The sequence below is a fragment of the Eurosta solidaginis genome, chromosome 1 (assembly GCF_040869045.1).
Source record: "Eurosta solidaginis isolate ZX-2024a chromosome 1, ASM4086904v1, whole genome shotgun sequence".
Taxonomy (NCBI): Eukaryota; Metazoa; Arthropoda; class Insecta; order Diptera; family Tephritidae; genus Eurosta; species Eurosta solidaginis.
In genome coordinates, this window is record NC_090319.1 from 387,173,577 (window position 1) to 387,194,137 (window position 20,561).

The 20,561-nt window shown below is 40.1% G+C and overlaps 1 protein-coding gene across 7 annotated transcripts in view; it reads left to right on the top strand.

Moving 5' to 3' along the window:
- The window catches only part of flfl (serine/threonine-protein phosphatase 4 regulatory subunit 3 flfl), a 74,605-nt gene that overhangs the window by 8,478 nt on the left and 45,566 nt on the right, over positions 1-20,561 (top strand). For 3 of the 7 annotated variants that reach the window (XR_010949182.1, XR_010949183.1, XM_067763397.1), the window contains exon 1: positions 1,281-1,780. The exons of 2 other annotated variants lie outside the window; for them this stretch is intronic. The gene's annotated coding sequence lies outside the window, so the exon portion shown is untranslated. Of the gene's footprint in view, positions 1-1,280; positions 1,781-20,561 lie in introns of those variants that run through there. 2 more of the 7 variants (XM_067763400.1, XM_067763401.1) reach the window with 2 other exon arrangements.

Below are 20,561 nucleotides of genomic sequence, written 5' to 3' on the forward strand. Positions count from 1 at the left end.
CACTTAAACCTGAACCCCTCTGTACTTCTGTTTCTATAGCATAGCCAACAACCACTATGGTAAATAACCACACGCTACCACACCTACACTCGCCAGAGCATCTATCATCATCAACAATTAGACATTCCGATCCATTTTGTTTATCCGTCTTTTTGGAGAAATATCATTTCCCACTATAAGACACAACTTTAGCATTTGAGCCACACTTTTAGATTTCATTAGAAGCAATTTAGATTACTGGTAGCGTGTGGTTATTTACCATGGTGGTAGTTGGCTATGCTATAGAAACAGAAGTACAGGGGGGTTCAGGTTTAAGTGAAAAAGGGAAGTACAGGGGGGTTATGCTATTGTAAACGTTACAATATTTTGTCTTTTATTTATTTGTTAAAATGCGGTTTCTTACTGTTAAAAATTTAAGAAAAGTATCTTCTTTTGGGAGTTATTATACTTGCAAAGTCCGAAGCCACTCATAGCCAAAAGAAACGTCAAATTCTTCTTCTTATGCTTTGCCTGCAACAAAACTTTAAGGTTGGTTGGAAGTACATCAATCTACGCATCTTCTGCGTCGGTCCTATAAGTGAGTTTTGAAATTTACAGTTTTTTTGGCATAATTTATATGAAAGAAAAGTTTTAATTGCCCTAGTCCAAAGTGACATTTATTGGCAAGAGTGATTCCTCGCTGGATTTCAGAAATAATGTTGTTGTTTGGGTTAATGCTGGTTCCCAAATAAACGAAGTCTTTTACTACTTCAAAATTATGGCTGCGAATAGTGGCTTGGTTGCCAAGGAGCAAATGCGCTGATTTCTTGCTCGATGACAGCAGGTACTTAATTTTATCCTTAATTTCCAACAAACCAACATTTTCCGTTCTTTTTCCAGTTTGGAGTAAGCAGAATTTACGACCCGCGCCGTTTAGGCCGATGATATCAATTTCAAGCACACGCTTACATAATATAGTCCCAGAGGAGAATTATGCCGTATTGGCTGGTTAATCATCAATTCACGGCTGCCGGTTCGAAAATGCCCTAGTTCACTATTTGCTCGAAAATGACCAGTAACGATATTTATAAGAAAAATCTCACTATTAGCTTCAAAAACGCTATATCTCAGAAATATCCTGAAATTGAGGGACTAGTCCTTGCCAGCTTCAATGCTCTCTCCGTTTGTTATAAAAAAAATCACCACTATAATCACTCAACTTTGTAATTTCGAAATATATCACTTTTTGAGCGTTATCACTGTGATCGAAAATGCAGGAACGACAGCACTGGTCGGCACAGTGTTGGTTGGAATCCATGTTTTCTGATAATTTGATGGCGACCGATGAAAACGACTACGTTCACGGCTCGTTTGTAAAAGCTGCAAATTTTCGTGTGAATTAATAAATAGTGAGGGCTATAAAAATAAAGAAAAAGTCCGTAAGGATTTTAAAGAATTGTAAAAGTGTGTGAAATATTTAAAAATATGCGAAAACGCAAGTTAAAGTGTTGATGGGGGAAATGCAAGTATAATTGGAATCAGGCGAGCATTAATTACGAATAAAAAAATATATGTGCGTATACATATACATATATGTATATATAAAACCCAAGTTGAATCAAAAAGGAATTGAAAAAGTGAAATAGTGTGGCCAGCGCGAAAATCGTGAAGCTAGAGCTATTGCATATTTGACTTCATACATATAGAGGAACATACATGAATCCAGAGGCCGAGATTTCTCCAGCACGGCCGAGATTTCTTCAATACGGTTGATTTCACATCCATTTTGCGATTGCTGCGAGTACGAAAATTTTATTTATTTACAAAATTTATATCGTGTGTGTGTGTTTACTATTTATCTAACCATTTAAAACAGCAAGTGAATATCTACACAGATAAAATATCCATGCACACAAATTATCTACATATACTTCAATATGAATTTGATCTTGATTAGTAGGAGGTATGGTGAGGTGTAGCGTAGTAGAGTTATGCGTGATGATAGAGCTTCGGCAATGAGGTGTGAAACGTTTTAGGTTTGTGTGCAGGAGTACTGCCTGCTACTTCGACATTATTTGCGGCAAAACGGCCTACAAACACCCTCAAATTGCTTGCGCCCACTTCACAAAGCCAAATCATTGTTGTTTTGAGGCACTTCGTGTAATTTCGTGTGTGTACATCACGACAAAGCGTCACAATAATGCAGCAGCAATCTCACGATGGCGGCATGAACGAATGCCGCTTGACGCCCTTTGCCCTCTTATATACAATTGCATACATATCTACTAATCCACTCCGTACGCATTTAATTCATAAACATTTTGAAAGCGTGAAGGGCGAACGTAAATAGATTTTCTATTAAAATGAATCATATATAAACATTGCATAGAATTTGTTTTTAAAAATATGAATACAATTTGGTTTTGCAAAAGTTTTCACGTGAGAACGATGTTTATTGACAATTTCATGATTTGCTTTTAAATGTTTTCGTCACTATTCTTTTCACATCTATTGTTGCATTTCATGCGAGCAAATTTTTGTGGTGGATTGTGAAGCTGTTTGCTTACTCGTGGTGTGTTGTTGCAAATAACGTGTGTGTATCCACTATTTTGTTAATTACTTCGTCTGGTATTTTTTTTAATACGTAGCTACGTGTTGAGATCACAGTTTTGTTTGCTGTTGTTTACCTGTCTATTAAGGTTATACTTATTTAATTATTTATTAGGTATTGTTTGGCAAGACGGAGCACCATCTAAAAATTTGGTAATTGTTATTTGGGGTACAACTGCTAAAACTCGTCCAAAAATATCGGGAGAGGTGTCAAAAGACGCGCTTTGGACCCAGGATCACAAATCCGTAAGCGGAAATTGAGAATTATATTTCTGTGAAAAGATATTTCCAAAAAACCGAAAAATGGCCCCGGAGTGCTCCGAACCCGGAGATGGGATCCATAGTATTTTTGTGCAGAACACCTTTCTCCATTGGTGGCCTCCGGCCGTGCTTACAAAAAATTACCCTTGGTGGGTCCAACACCGGTTTGGAGACCAAAACTATATCCGCGCAAAACACACACAGTTTCTCTTGTGGGTAAAACAAAATCATCAAAATTACAACAACCACATGAAAATTTTCGATTTGTTTGCAAATATCTCCGAAAAGAAATAAAACTTCTAATTTCCGCTTTCGGATTCGTAGCCCTGGGTTCAATACGCGTCTTTTGACACCTCCCGATATTTTTCGACGATTTTTAGCAGTTGTACCCTAAAGTAAACAATTATCAAAAATTTTAAAGGGGATATCAAAAGACCCGAACCTGCAAATAAAATTACATATGTAATTTATTTTATGTCAAAAGTTAGAAGCATGAGGTTGTTCTGCGCGGATATAATTTCAATCTCCAAACCGGTGTTGGACCCAGCCGGGGTTATTTCTTTAAATCGCGGAAGAAAACCGGTCATAGAAAAAGTTGTCTTGGGGGGAAAAAAATATCTATTGATCGGACCACCAAGTTCGGATCCTCTCGGGGTCGCTTTTCAGTTTTTTTGCAAATATATTTTGATAAATAAAATGTGTAGTTTCCGCTTTCGGTCAAAACTCGTCTTTTACCTTCGAATATTGTGCTGGTATATTCGGGATCTGACTTTGCAAAAAGTACATCGCATGCCTACTCCAATTTTATCACGCATGGTTTCTATTCCTTGACCTTTGGTATATTGAGGATCTGCGCTATAATCACTACATAAATCCGCGCACCCGTCCCTTGCTTTTGAGGGTTTGAAAGAATTTCCTCTGGCCACCGCAGGCTCACGTATTAATTTATGGCACACTATCATCTTTACACCATTGTACCAGTCCGCCGAATCAAAGGTTGGAAGGGGCTTACTTGGTTCTTCACGCATCATTGAGCATTAAGCTAAAAAGCTCCCTTTCTACAGATCTCTACCACGAGAAGCGATAAAGTACTATTTAGGATGTAGCTTAAAAATGACTTCATTACTTGGTAGAACTCTCTCTACGAAGCTTTAAAGCAAATTTATTATTTGAAAGAAAATAGTAAATTATGAGAATAACTCATCATGGAGGATTTGCCACATTTTCAAAATATGGACTAAAAATATGCTATGATCCCCTAGCCCGAGCAATAGACATACTGCAAGGGAAAAGGGTCGTCATTACGGGTATTGGAGAAGTAATAGCGCAATCCTACATCACCTGCTTTAGATAATTCCTCTTTCAACTTTCGATCTACTGATTTCGGCGAGCTGAACAATGTATTATTTGAAATTAACTGGGAAAACATATTTCCCTCTAATGACGTCAGTGTTTGTTATGATATTTTCTTATCGAATTTGACTGAAACATTTCAAAGTATAGTGCCTCGTTTTGAGCCCAGGCTTCATAAATTACCATGGTATAATAAAACTCTTAAGAGGTTGAAAAATAAGCGTAACAAACTCAATAACTTATTCAAGGCAGATTCAGATAATATCCTTCTCAGAGAACAGTTACCTACCAGTGTGCGTCAATTTAATGTCCTTGACAAATTCCTTTACAATCGCTATATGGGTAGGCTCGAAAATGAGCTTAAAGAAAATCCCAAAGCCTTTTGGAACTTTATCCGATCGAAACGTGGTTCGACGAATATACCGATCTGCATGAGCTTTAATGGTGTACGCTCCCAGTCCCTACCAGAAACAGTTGAGCTGTTTGCTGATTTCTTTAAATCAAACTTTGATGATGCTACTGTAGATCAGAATGACTCTTATTCGCGATCCGGGCTCTATGATCGTCTAGATTTTGGCTCCCTCGTGATCTCCGGCGATGACGTCAGCAACGTTATGTCCTCCCTTAAACCCTCGTTAAAATGTGACAGTGACGGTCTCTGTGCCTTTGTCCTGAAGTTCTGTAGTGTATCTTTGTGCATACCTCTTCGGCATATATTCAATTTATCCCTGTCTTCCGGAACTTTTATCGATAGGTGGAAAAAAAGTTCCATTTGTCCAATCTTTAAAGCTGGCAATAAAAATGACGTCTCTAATTATAGGCCTATCGCCAAACTAACAGTTTGCTCGAAGCTTTTTGAGAAAATTATAAAAGAAGAGCTAACTTTTGTCATCAAAAGCGTCATTGAGCCGTTCCAACATGGGTTTGTGGCTGGTCGTTCGACTGTTACGAACCTAGTGTCGTTTTCTGATTTCTGCATCTCTGCATTTCAGGACGGTTGCCAGGTAGATACTGTATACACCGATTTCACGAAGGCTTTCGATAAAGTATCGCATAAAATATTTTTATTTAAACTGGAATCCATTGGATTTCACTCTGTTTTCCTATCATGGTTAAAATCTTATTTGTCGAATAGGTCCTTGTGCGTCGAAATTGAAGACTGTAAGTCCCAACCTTTCTTGGCAACATCCGGGGTACCTCAGGGTAGCATTCTTGGTCCTCTTTTATTTGTGCTCTTTATTAATAACATTGGTTCCTGCTTTAATTCGTCTGATTTCCTTTTATATGCAGACGATCTTAAGATTTTTCGTAGAATTAATGGCCCGTCAGATGCAGTGCTCCTACAAAATGATCTAAATAATCTTGTTGCTTGGTGTAATGCCAATAGTCTCTACTTAAATGTCAAAAAATGCTTTCAAATGTCTTTTTCCAAGTCGTCTACCCTGCATACCACGCCCTACGGTATTTCAGGTGTTCCACTGGCTTCTGTCAAAGAAGTTATTGATCTAGGTGTTGTCTTCGACACCTCTTTCTCCTTCGTTAGTCATATCTGTTATGTCCTTCCGAAGGCTTACAGAAACCTTGCCTTCCTTCGCAGATATGCAAAAGACTTCAAGGATCCCTATACCAGGAAGGCACTTTTTATCTCTTTAGTTCGCTCAAAATTAGAATACGCCTCAGTTGTCTGGAATCCCATCTATAGTGGCCACTCTGCCAGAATAGAGAGGGTTCCCCCATGTCTTAAAAGGTGGACCGCAAATTATCTGGGTGGTCGGCAGGCATAGGTGCAAACCAGAAACGAAACATCAAAACAAAGGAGAATTAAACAAGGGGTGCCACAGGGTGGTGTCCTATCCCCCTTTTGTTTAATTTCTACATATATAAGCTACCTTCACCACCGGAAGGAGTCACAATCGTTTCCTACGCCGATGACTGCACAATAATGGCCACAGGCCCAGGCCCAAAGATCGATGAGCTATGCAATAAAATAAACGGCTATCTCCCTGATCTCTCCAGTTTTTTCGCCTCGCGAAACCTGTCATTGTCACCGACTAAATCTTCCGCGACCTTATTTACAACATGGACGCCCCAAATGTCGACTATATTGAACATCCATGTCGATGGCACTACGCTACCGACTGTCCTACACCCCAAAATCTTGGGTGTGACGTTTGATCAGGATCTACATTTTGGTGCGCACGCAACCGCAATTGTTCCAAGAATTCAGAGCCGTAATAAAATCCTCAAATCCCTTGCTGGCAGTACCTGGGGAAAAGATAAAGAAACGCTCTTGACCACATACAAAGCAATTAGCCAGCCGATTACGTGCTACGCGTCACCCATATGGTCGCCAAGCCTAAAAACCACCCACTGGAAGAAACTACAGGTTTGCCAAAATACTGCTCTCAGAATCGCCACGGGCTGTCTTCTTATGTCCCCAGAACACCATCTGCATAATGAGGCGAGAATACTCCCCATCAGGGAGAGAAATGAGATGCTGACCAAACAGTTTCTGTTGAATACCCAGAAACCTGGGCATCCCAACAGACATCTGATTGACGAACCAGCAGCGCCTAGGGGCCTAAGGAGTCATCTCCGTAAGCATTTTGAGGAAATACGGCACCTGAGAACCCAGCCGTATGAAGCGGAAAAACACAAGCAGGTCCTTGGTGAACTCCATAGACAGGCGTCGGACCTTTATGTCGGGAATTGCCCGGTGAATCCAGTGCTTGAAGAAAAATATCCAGAACTCGCAGAAGAGGACCGCATACTCCCCAGGGAAACGCGTGTCACTCTTGCTCAACTTCGTTCTGGATACTGTAACAGGTTAAACTCTTACCTATCCAGAATCAACCCCGACATACAAAATGTATGCCCTGCTTGCAATGTGTCCCCACATGACACCAACCATCTCTTTAATTGTAATGTGGAACCAACGCCTCTAACACCCCTTTCCTTATGGTCCACCCCTGTTGAAACGGCAAGTTTCCTTGGACTCCCGTTAGAGGATATTGATGACAATTTGTGATCGGTCGCGGCTATTAGGTGGGGCGAGCATTGCTACAACAACAACAACAACAGAGAGGGTTCAAAGAAAATTCATTAGATTTTGATTAATTTCTATTAACTTTGACGATCCAACCCCATCCTATTACTCGCGATGCATGCTTATCAATCTCCAGTCTCTTGAAATCCGGAGAGCTGCGCATCTACTAATGTTTGTTTATGATCTCATCACTGGCTCTTTGGATTGTTCAGCTCTTCTAGCTAAAGTTAATTTTAATGTACCTAATAGGTGTCTTCGTACTTTCTTGCCCTTTTACTTGCGTGTTGGTAGAGCTAACTATTTGTTTGACCCGATTTTCCGCGCACTTACCGTATTTAATAGACTCTCAGGGAGTTTCCTTCTTGATTTCTCTTTGTCGAGAAGTACGTTCAAGTCTTCTCTGGATTTGTGGCTGTAATTTATTTTTATTATTTATTCATCTCATTGTTATCTTTTTTCTTTTTTATTATATACACGGTAATTAATATATAAGTTTGACTATATAGTTTTTATATATTTCTATTCATTTGTATCTAGCCTGTAAGATTCTTTTCGATCATAGACTTAATAAACATATATACATATACATATACATATATACATATACATATATACATATACATATACATATATACAAAAGCCAAGAGCTTAGTAGAAAAGGAAACGGACGCCCTTATCAAAATATTTGGAATTTTTTTTAAATATTAGTGACAGCAACGAGAGTTTGCTGCATTAAGCGATGAGGTCAAATACAAATTAAAAAATTTTACTAAAAAAGAGCGGACAAGTTTGCTTGTTGTTAACGAAACAAACTCGAGAGCCGGAAGAATCAAAATGAGGATTTTCTTTGATTGCTTATTGTTAACGAAACAAACCTCTAGAGGCGGAAGAATCTAAATGAGGATTGTCTTTGATTTCTAGAACCACATTTTATTTACTGCCCAACAATACTACTAGTAATAAATTATACGTTAATTAATAAGATCCAAATACAGCAAAACAAAGCAATGCGTTTGATACTAAAATGCTCTTATAGAACATCAAAAAGTATTATGCTTCCTATGTTAAATTGGCTTAGTATTCAACAATTAATCTGTTATTACTCTTTGAAGTGTATACATTACATAACACGGAATGTTACCAAATTATCTGAGTGATAGGATACAGCACAATCATGAGATCCATAACTAGGAACTAGGCGTAGCAAAAATTTAAGACTGCCTAAAGTAAGAACCGAGTTCGCAAAAAAGACCTTAGAATATGTAGGCTATAAAATGTATAATGACTTCCAGCAGAGATAAAAGACTGTGAAAACGTTGTTAAGTTTAAAGAAAAACTATTTCTATATTGTAAAAATTTAGATATATAATATTGGTTAAACAATGAATTTACTCATTTCTTTTTAATGATATAGTTTTAAGAAACAATTATGAATTTTGTAAATTGTACTATACAATGAATTAGGCTTTTTTGGCCGTAATAAATAAAAATAAAAAAATAATAAATAATAACGAAATAAACCTCGAGAGCCGGAAGAATCAAAATGAGGATTTTCTTTGATTTTGAAAAGGATGTCGGTAATGTAGACTTTCCGTTGTTACTAAAATAAGAGTCGGATCATATTGATTTCTAGTGGCCAAATTCGAAAAAAACTGGTATTTGGAAAAGTTTTTTTAAATGTATCAGTAAAAAATACAAGCTGAAAGTTTATAAATCCCACAATATTTTTTATTGCCAATAAAACACTACCAAGATACAAGTTAGGTAAAAAAATCTTTGACGTTTATATTAGACATAAGATGATACTCCCGTTAAAAGTATGATCGAAGCACTAAACTGGTTAAGTGTACGGCAAGGACGCAAGGACAGACAGTCTGCTGACTATAAAAAGTAGGCATGGCTTTCAGCCGATTTCGCTCATTATTTCAAGAAACTGTTATTGTCATAAAAACAATGCTATGCTTTTTCCATATAAGCCAGCCAACCAAGTTTTGTAAAGGTATCTTAATTTTTATTTATGTTATACGATCTTGTTGACCTCGGTTAGGTACATGAGATCAATATCTAAATGGTTGTGTTTTACAATAATTATATAATTAATTTCTTGTATTCCGGCCTTTTAGTTAAAATATTCAAGGTATGTTTGACCAGGTGCAGTCATAAGTTCATGAAGATGACTTCAGATTGAAGTCGAAATATTGGCAAGACAAACCATTCGACAAATATATATACATTGTTTAAACACATTTGCTGTTGAGTCCGTATTTGCATATTCGCAACTTTTATATATGTTAGTGTCGAAAGGGTTAATACTCAAGCACAATCTATCAAATAGTTTTGACATTTGTTCTATATTACCATTCTTTGTTTTTTTTTCTTATTATCATCATTCTTCTTGCTGCATATTCGACCGCCCGCTTTATTTTGTGATTAATAATTAAATTAGTTTTTAGTGGTTATATTGTAATAATTGAACTCATAATTAAAGTCATATTTGATTTAACCACCCGCGTATTATTTCACACGTGAGTTATCGTCAATTGGTAAACCGCTCTTTTAAAGCAATCCGCAGCAGTGCATCTTGATTAGATGGTCCGCATACAGTCCACAACCAGGTAATCCGCAACAACATTTTTTGATCCTTACGAGCCGAATCTGCTAAGCTGTGCAAGTATATATAAAGAAAAATATTCGCATTTAAATATATTTGCAATCCACATACGGGTCGTCGCATCGGAGATTTAAGTAGGTGTCACATTCTTACATTGTTGGGTGAACAATGGGCTCGTTTTAACACCGCGCAAGATGCAGTAGAAGTTTCGTGTGGAGCCGACAATATTGAGGTGGAGGAAAATGCTCGCATACAGGCCGAAACCTGGTATTGCACGGCGTTAGCCAATTTTAAGCGCGTGCAGATGTGTAGAGCTGAATCTGTATCGCAACCAATGTCATCGTCAGCAACCGTATCTGCATCCATATGGCTGCCCAAAATGGACCTTCCGTCATTCGCTGGTGATTCCACTGAATGGATCGCTTTTTACGATGCTTTCTGTTCGTTAGTGGACAACAATTCTACTTTGTCAGGCGGACAAAAGCTACATTATCTGCGTAGTTGTTTAAAGGGAGAAGCACTTAGCTTAATTAATGGGTTCCAGATTAGCGACGCTAATTATACAGAGGCGTGGAACCTGCTTAAGTCGCGCTACAAAGTTATGCGCGTCATTGGCGAAGCACATCTTCGGGCAATGGCTGACGTCAAAAAAGCCACAGGTTATACTGCTGATGCTATAAAGGGCGTTCTTAACTCATATCACCAGCATATACGAGAGATCAAGGCGTTAGGAAGGCCGGTCGATTTTTGGGACGATTGGTTGGTTCACGAGATAGTCAGCAAATTAGAGTTCGATACCCGAAAGCAGTGGGAGTTGTCCCTGGTTACGGAAGAACCACCAACACTTGAGCAGCTTACTACGTTTTTGGAAATAAGATGTCGTTCGTTAGCGATGCTTACTACGCCCGTTGCTCAAGTTTCTATAGGGAAAGCAGCATCGTCAAATCCAGTTGGAAAATCAACAAAAGTGTTTCACGCAATTTCTGAACCCGCAAACACACGTTGTATGTATTGAAAAGCAGCTCACAAGATTTATACTTGTGACAAGTTCCGCATTTTAGATTCCACTGCCAATTCCAAGTTTCTTAAAGATTCTAAAGCTTGTTTAAACTGTTTGAGTCCAGGGCACTTCAAAGATCGCTGCAATAGCACATCCCCCCGCACCATTTCGGTTGCTCCGTCTACCATGGGCCAGCCAACTGCTTTAACCAATCCTGAATCCTCTCCCATTAGTTCTCCGTCGAATACTGCTACCAATTCTGTCTCATCGTGTCTGAGTTCCGAAACCGACCCGCTACCTGTGAGGCAATACACCGTCTTGCTGGCCACCGCTTCTGTGAAGGTTCGCGATTACTCCGATCGATGGCAGACAGCTCGCCTATTATTTAATTCGGGTTCACATGCCACGTTTGTAACCGAGGCTTGTGTTCAGCGCTTGAGACTATCCCGCACATCGTCTTCGGGATTCGTCACTGGGATTGGTTCATCTCAGGGAGGAAAATGCAGAGGTGAGACATCACTTCTACTGTCGTCGCGTTTTTAGGATGACCGCTACTCTGTAGACGCCTTAATTCTGGCAAAAATCACAGGTGACTTGCCGTCACAAACGCTAGACATTCCTGAATGGCCTCATATTCGGGGATTGGTTCTGGCGGACCCGCAGTTCACGAAACCAGATCGAATAGACATTCTGGTCGGAATGGATTTCATGTCTTCTATCATCTGTGCCGAGCTTCGTAAAGGACCACCTGGCACACCCATTGCACAAAAAACCGTGTTTGGATGGACCTTGTGTGGAAGTGTCAATACTTCGTCGTCAACGTATAAAGTACAGTCGCTGCACTGTGACTTGCGACTAGATCGAGCTTTAACCAGACTATGGGAGCTTGAGGAGTCTCCGCGTAAAACTTATTTTACACATGAGCGCTTTTGCGAAGATCATTTCGCTTCTACACATCAAAGGTCACCTGATGGTCGCTTTCTAGTGGAGTTACCGATTGAAAATTGATGTACCATTGGTTGATTCGCGCGATTTTGCAGTCCGCAGTCTGCTACGCATCGAGCAAAGGCTTGCTCGTGATAACGACTTGCAATGCCGCTATAATGAATTCATGCAAGAGCTTTTAGATATGGGCCATATGGAACCTGTATCCGAATCAACGAGCAAAGGTGTCTACTATATGCCGCATCATCCAGTCTTGAAAGAGTCCAGCGTTACGACGAAGCTAAGGGTTGTTTTTAACGCTTCAGCTAAAACAACATCCGGAAACTCCCTAAATGACGCGTTGTTTGTTGGCCCCCAGCTGCAACAAGATCTTTATTTAATATTGCTGCGTTTTCGAGTTCATCGTTTCGCTGTAACGGCTGATGTAGCGAAGATGTACCTCCAGGTCTGCGTTCGCCAAAGCGCGTTGACTTGCATCGTATAGTTTGGCGTAATCATCCGTCTTCGCCAATTCAAGATTACCGCATGCTACGCGTAACACATGGTGTCGCAGCTGCGCCTCATTTAGCTGTAAAGGCCTTACAACAAACCGCAAAGGATTCTTCGAACAGCTGCGAAAAGGCCACTTCCGTCATCTTAAGCGACTTCTACATGGATGATCTTCTTACTGGTGCACCTTGCCAAGCTGAACTGCAGTCGCTACAAAAGAGTGTATCTGAGATTTTAGAGGAAGGTGGCTTCGAACTTAGAAAATGGGCATCAAACTGTAAGGAGTTGAACGAAAATATCGCTGAAGCCGCTAGAAGCGTAGCGCATTACGTAGTCGATGGCAAAGATGTTCATGCTTTGGGTTTATTGTGGGACACCGAGGGAGATATATTCACTTTTGAAGTTAACCTTAAGAAAGAACCTGCGAATTTGACCAAGAGATCATTTCTTTCAGATGCCAGCACGCTTTTTGACCCTCTCGGTCTGCTGGCTCCTGTGACAATTAACTCCAAAATCTGGTCCCAAGACGTTTGGCGCTCTGCAGTTGGATGGGACGACAAGATACCTGACGCAATCTCAAAGTCATGGCAGAATCATCGTTATGAGCTGCAGACACTGAAGGAGTTGAAGGTTAGACGCTGGCTAGGATGCGGATCGGTTGGTTCGTTTACGGAACTTCATGTCTTCGCTGACGCGTCCGAGCGAGCTTATGCTGCTGCTGTCTACGCCCGTACCTTGCAACAGGACGGCGCAATCACTGTTTCTCTCATCTCGGCTAAAACCAAGGTGGCACCGCTTAAGACAACAACTCTGCCTCGTCTCGAACTTTGTGCAGCGCATCTGGCTTCGAAATTAGTGAGAAGCATTTTGACCAGTTGGTGTAATCTCCGTTATCCGCTGTATGGTTGGACTGATTCAACGATTACCTTAGCCTGGCTACAAGCACATCCCAGCAGATGGACGACCTTCATTGCTAATCGCGTTGCCGACATTCAAGAGATCTTGCCACCAGAATGTTGGAATCATGTGCGATCTGAATTGAACCCAGTTGATTGTGCTTCTAGGGGAATATCGCCATCCGAACTACTGCGGCATGATCTGTGGTGGAACGGACCCGATTTTCTGAAGGGTACACATCAGTCTTGGAAAGAAAGCTCTATGAAGCAACACATAACAGATTTGGGCATTCGTAACAAAGTTGTAGCCCATGTGACGAGCTCAGACGAATACTGGCCAGTCATCACAAAATATTCATCGCTTTTAAAGTTGCGCCGAATCATAGTTTACACCTTAAGGTTTATTTTCAACGGTCGCGCTGCTATCCAACGTCTCGCTGAAAGACGATATGGATCTCTAAGTGGTTTGGAGGTAGTAGAAGCGGAACGCAGCGTAATTAAGTATAATCAAAATTTTTACTTTTCTAACGAAATATCTCGTTGCAGCGCAAAAAGACCGATCCCGTTGCGAAGTAGCCTTTTGCGCTTACAGCCGTTTCTCGACTCAAATGGAATTCTTCGCGTAGGTGGGCGACTGAAATCCGCAGAAGTCGCACAGGATATCAGGCATCCAATAATTTTACCCAAAAATCAAAATTTTACTTTTCTAACGAAATATCTCGTTGCAGCGCAAAAAGACCGATCCCGTTGCGAAGTAGCCTTTTGCGCTTACAGCCGTTTCTCGACTCAAATGGAATTCTTCGCGTAGGTGGGCGACTGAAATCCGCAGAAGTCGCACAGGATATCAGGCATCCAATAATTTTACCCAAAAACTCGCCTCTATCACGTCTCATTATTTGCGACATTCATCGTTTCACTTTACACGCTGGACCACGTATAATGCAGGTGGTTTTGCAACGTCGCTATTGGGTTATTGGTGCTCGTAACCTAATTCGTAGCATTTATCACAAGTGCAAAAATGTAAAATGTACCTGCTTGGCAGACAATACGCTGCAGTCATTTTTTGCGGAGTCCAATATTGAATGGCGATTCAATACACCAACCGCGCCACACATGGGCGGGTACTGGGAAACTGGTATAAAACGTATAAAATACCATTTAAAACGCGTTTTGGGAGAAACCCTACTATCCTACGAAGAATTCAACACGTTATTGACGGAAGTGGAAGCTTGTGTGAACTCGCGCCCATTATGCGAAGTTTCGACAAGTGCGACCGATCTCGAAGCGCTTACGCCAGAGCATTTTATCATCGATGAACCGATTAAGTCTATCCCGGAACCTGAGGGTCAAGGGTTCCGGGGAAGTCTCCACGAACGGTGGCAGCTAATTTCAAACTTGAGACGACACTTCTGGCGCCGTTGGAGAGACGAATATCTCGTCAGCTTACAACGTCGTAGCAAGTGGTTTCGGCCGTCCCGAAATTTTGAAGAAGGTGATGTTGTAGCTATTTTTAACGAAGCTACCCCTCCGACAAAGTGGACATTCGCAAGGGTAATTCGATGTCATCCCGGAACTGACGGGCGCGTGCGAGTCGTGACAGTGAAGACGGCCAATGGAGAGTACGTACGACCAGTTGCTAAACTATGTCTACTACCAACGAAGGCTGATCTTTTTTGCGACGAATAGTCATAAATCAAATTGTAATATTTTCTTTGCGTTTCAATATTTTTCTATTGTAAATTTTTTAAATAATTTATTGTCATCTTAAATTTTGAACCTATTCGTTTGCATATACTAAGATAGTTCAAGGGCGGCGGTATGTTGAGTCCTTATTTGCATATTCACAACTTTTATATATGTTAGTGTCGAAAGGGTTAATACTGAAGCACAATCTATCAAATAGTTTTGACATTTGTTCTATATTGCCATTCTTTGTTTTTTTTTTCTTATTATCATCATTCTTCTTGCTGCATATTCGACCGCCCGCTTTATTTTGTGATTAATAATTAAATTAGTTTTTAGTGGTTATATTGTAATAATTGAACTCATAATTAAAGTCATATTTGATTTAACCACCCGCGTATTATTTCACACGTGTGTAACGAAGCTTTTTTCCGTCCCAGCGCTTCTTCAATAAGTGCTAGGGGTATACTCGCCGTGTCCAAGGTTCGCTTACAATAGATTTGTAGATTTGGGACACCGTACAAATCGCTTTCATATATATTCACTTTATTTCTCTAATTCTATATATGTATGTACACTATAATTAAAATGAAAAATTCTACGTAATCAAAAGAAGAAATATTTGTTGTTTTCGTTTCACTGTATGCTTGCTCTATACTGCGTGGTGGGCCAACGGTACTCGTGTCCCGTTATGACGCCTCGATCGTCGTTGCTTGTGTGTGTGTAAATGTGTTTTGTGACGCCCTGCGTCGGCGTGCGTGTCCCGTTAGGAACGTCCCGTTAGGACGCCCGGCTGGTCGTTGCCTGAGTGCGTGTAAAACGTGTTTCGGTGCCGCCTTGCGTTGGCGTGTATGTACGCAACCCTAGTGTGGTTGACGTCGTGTATTTGCGTAACTCTGCTGTGGTCACCGTAGTATGGGTGCGTAGTGCTGTTGTGGCCAGCGTGGTGCTGTGACCAACGTAATGTGCTTGCGTAGCGCTGTTGTGGCCCGCGTCGTATGTTGGCGCTTGCGGTCAACGTAGTGGGTTGGCGCAATGCTGTGGCCAACGTCGTATGTGTGCGTAGTGATGTGGTCCACGTAATACGTTAGCGTGGTGCGGTTGCGGTCAGCGTAGTGGCTGGCGTAACGCTGTGGCCGACGTAGTGTGTGTGCGATTGTGGCCGGGGTAGTGGATTGGCGTAATGCTGTGGCCAACGTAGTATGTTTGCGATTGTGACCAGCGTGGTAGTTTGGCTGGCGAATGTCACCTGCTCGCGGGGTGCGTCACTGTGGTGGTGCCGTTGCTCACGAGGTCTCAAGCGGTGTTTGGTGGTATAACCGACACATTCACCACTTGAGGCCACGACTCACTCTTGTGAAGCGACCTGTCCGCATGGTAGAACCGACAACTTCAAGGGACGCTCCACAAGTAGCTCTGGTCACGACCACAGCTCCGTGCTTCGGCACGAGGGTAACTCTGGTACAGTTGACGTAGTAGGTTTGCGTAACTTTGCTGTGTCAACGCAGAATATTATCGGGGCGCTGTCGTGGTCAGCGTAGTAAATCGGCGCAGTACTGAAGCCAACGTATTGTATTAGCTATGGTGCTGTTGCGGCCAGCGTATAGGCTCCATTACTGATACTTAGCATAGACTTGACTTGGCTTGCGAACTGTCACTTACAGTTCTGTTAAATTAACATTGCATGTTACTGATTACTCAAAACTTAACTTGACTTAGAAGTCTGTTGAATTTTGATTTTCTATGTAAGTTCTAAGTGACGTTTACATTTTGAGATGCCATTTGTTTGTTTCCATTTCATTTTGACATTTTGTCATACAAATTGACATTTATTTAAAAATATATTTCAACGCTGATTATGATGCCAGATTTTATGCGCCAAGTGGAGTATAATCGTGGCTAAGTTGCCAAGTTTACGCCAAGTCAAGTCAAGTCTATGCTAAGTATCAGTAATGGAGCCTTATATAAGTTAACCCGTTGTGGGTTTAAAACTTAGAAAAAATTATTTTTTTGCCGGCTTATGCCGGTGTTTTTCACTTTATTACTTTTTCATGAGCAAGATACAACTGAAATACAACTGAACTACAACTGAGATACAACTGAACTTCAACTGAACTTAAAACTATATTAGTATGGCTTTTTATTAATTCTTAGCGACGGCCCAATTGCAGCGGCGTCGCATCGTTGTTGGTATTTTCATATGTTGCAGTGGTATCGTATCACTGCCAATGTTCCCATCCGCTGGTGACGCGCGGTTGACGTTTGTTGGATGCTCGTATAGAAATATGAAGCTAAGGTATGCGCAGTACTTGCAGTGTGAACTATGTTCCCACGGAGCGGTAGTGAGGCATCAGCATTTATTTCATATGCATGCGCGTTTTGTAACTGGAGTGAAGAATGCAGGTGGCTTATGTTGTTGATATCATATCACCAGTAATGTTCCCATGATGTGAATATGCTTAGTCAGCGTTTATCGCATTCTCGTGTGCTGCGATGTGACTTAGAGAATGCAGGCAACCCACTATGTGAATGTTTGTGAAGTTTGAATGTGTGTGGTGTTAACTCCTCCCCTCTTAAAGACGGTTGTCCTCGATCGTCTGAAAAATTTGAAAAGTCCTTACTTCGGGTACTGGGACTTGGACTTGCCTGGTTGTTTCTTGGCTCTGGCTGCCTTGAGTGATTGATTGTAATGGTTGCTTTGTAGGTTTATTTGTTTTTTTCCTGCAGTGCCTCCTGAGGCTGGCAATGACAAGGATAACTAGGATTATGGTAATCCCTGAGAATATTCGGTTGGCCGTGTTTTCTGTTTGAAGGGACTGGATTTTTATAGTGTTGTTCAAGTGTAACTCGCTAAGGGCTTCGAGTGACAAAAGTTTGGTGAAGCTCTCCTCCCTTGGATTTGGCTGTGCTATTGCTGGCATCACCCTTAAAGGAGGTGTTTCGAAATTCCTATAAGTTCTGCCGTTAGCTATTACCGTCTCATTTTTGAAGTTCAGTATATAGGTGCCATTTATTTTGCGCGTATCTCCGCTGATACTTATATTGCCATGGTAATCATTAAGGAATAGTATTCCTGGGGCAATTAGCTCGTCTCTTGGTATGTGGTGGCAATTTATCATGGGGCACGAAGAATTAAGGCTTTTAATTAGGTTAGTTATACAAAAGTCATTTTTTAAATCTAACAATTCGTCTTGCTTACAAATGCTAATTGAGTTATATTTTTTACAACTAGTTTTTATTCCGAATATTTCTTCTTTATTTTGAATAATATTATTGAATTTTAAATTAATCATTATATCTTTTTTTATTACTGATTTTATAATAAAATTGTTATAAATTACTTCTGTAGTTAATGGAATTTTCAAGACGTACAAAACAGAAGTTGAGTTGCTTAATACGCTAACTTCGGCTAATTCTAGAGCCTCTTCCATTGTGTTGAAGGGCATATTTTCCTTATTAAACTCCTTAATGGATATTTCAATTTCTTTCCTATTCAAAATCATGGAATTTATAATACCTAATCTAGCCCATTGTATGGCATATTTTATGTTAATTATTTCTTCTTTTATAAGCCTAATTTTATTTTGTAAATTTAAAGCGATTTCGTTTACAATTACCTCTTCGTTCTGAAAGTTACTTAATATATCGTTAGTGATTTTCGTTAGATTATTTATCTGCTGCTTAAAAGCATTGTTTATATAATATTGCTTATTATTATTGTTAATTAGTTTTTCTAAATTACCATTTATCATAATTAGGTCGTCATGATCTGGGTTTCCTGCCAGGTATTTCCAGGCAGTGCCAAGGATATCTAGGGATCTTCTTTGTCTGGGACTATGAGGAGGCTCTACGATTTCCAACATTTCAATAGCTTGTTGGGCCTCGTGTTGCAAGGTGGGATAAATAGGATTTTCGGTGGTTAAAACTTTGTCTATCATCTCAGTAATGTTTTGCAGAACTTGACGGTAGACTGCGGTATCAATGATGTGGATAAAGTTAAGGGTGCCATCCTTGATTTTTGAGAAACCATTATCGATGGTTATTAAGTGGGATGAGGAATAGTCGTGAATTTGGACTTCTCCCTGGGTAGTGCAGGCGAGTAGGCTGGAGAGAAAAAAAAATAAAAATTTTGGGGATACGACCATTTTATGAAATTTCCTTACTCTATTTATTCGAAGTTTTGTGAAATTTATTTGTTAAATCGTTCGCCTATGGCGTGTTAATCGATGGAAAATTCGTTACATGGAGGTAAGATAAGAAATGAGAAAAAGTGATTTTTCTTCTTTAAAAAAAAATTTTTTTTATTTTTTTTTTATTTTTTTTTTTTGTTATATTTTTATCAGCTCCTTATCAGCCCTTTGTGCACCGTCTTCCCTGATTGGGTTATGACTGTGGAGTTCCTGTCTTCTCTGACGACCTCCTTCCTGTACCTGGGTGTAAGCTTATTGCCTACTCTTTTGTTTATTCTGACATAGATGATGTCATTGGGACTGTAAATTTTGAAGATTGATCTTTTTTTATTGTGGAATTCTAAATCTTTTATTTGTTTTTCAGCTAAGTTTTTTATGTTTTCTTGCCTGTGGTTTTCCAATTGTTCGGGGTCGGTACTTACAGTCCTTCCGAAAAATACTTCTATTGGTTTTCTCTTAATTGTCGAATGGATGGAATAATTGTAGATTGCAGAGTGATCTGTTAAGTAGATCTTCGAAGCTGTCGTGCGTCCTTTCACTTTTCACGCATCGCATTATTTCTGAAAGGGTGGAGTGGAAGCGTTCAACCTGGCCGTTGACAGTACTGGTGTAAGGGGGTGTCTTGTAAATCTCTATTCCGTATTGGTTTTCGAGCATAAAGGTTATGGTTACAGAGTTTAAGGATTTTTCGTTATCAATAACGATTTTTTCTGGGATACCAAAAGAGGTTAGCAATTCTTGAAGGGGTTGTTTTATATCCTCTGTCGCCCTTGATCTAAGTACTTTCGCTTGGGCGTATTTAGGAATTTGTCGATGGCTGTGAGGATAACCTTATTGTTTGTGTGATATATATCGATATGGACAATGTGTCCTGGGTAATTGGGAATTGGGGTTGCTTGTATGATTGGGGCAGTCGGATGTCTTTCGTACTTATTTTCATTGCATATTTTGCATTGTTTTGTGATTCTTTTTATTTTAGCAGTCATTTGCGGGAAATAGCATTTATCTAAAAGCTGTTTTTTATTTTCTATTGCATTTCGATGAGCTCTATTATGCTCCTTTATGATTTCTGTTTCTTGTTCCGCTTCGTTCAAGATATCCTTTATGAATTTGCGGGTATAGAGTACTCTGTATCTGCTAAAATGAGTTTGGTATATTGTTTGGATTTTGCCCAGAATGCTATCTTCGGTTCTTATGCAGTTTGTTGTTGAAGGATTTAAGTATCGTTTAAGTAGGGTGGTGAGAGTTTCCTCCGTAAAATCTCGTTCGATTATGATATGACGGTGGTAGGTGGGGAAAATTATCTTAAATTGGTATGAAGGAATTTCTCCTACTGAAATAAAAATTTGGTTCTTGAATGCATTGATGGGTGCATCGGTGTAGGGAATAAGGGTTTGACCTGAACTTTCGTCGCTGTGTTGGGTGGGTGTCAATGAATTTATTTCTTGTGGTGGTCTAGAAAGTGCGTCCGCTACGACGTTTGTGTGGCCGGGCTTGT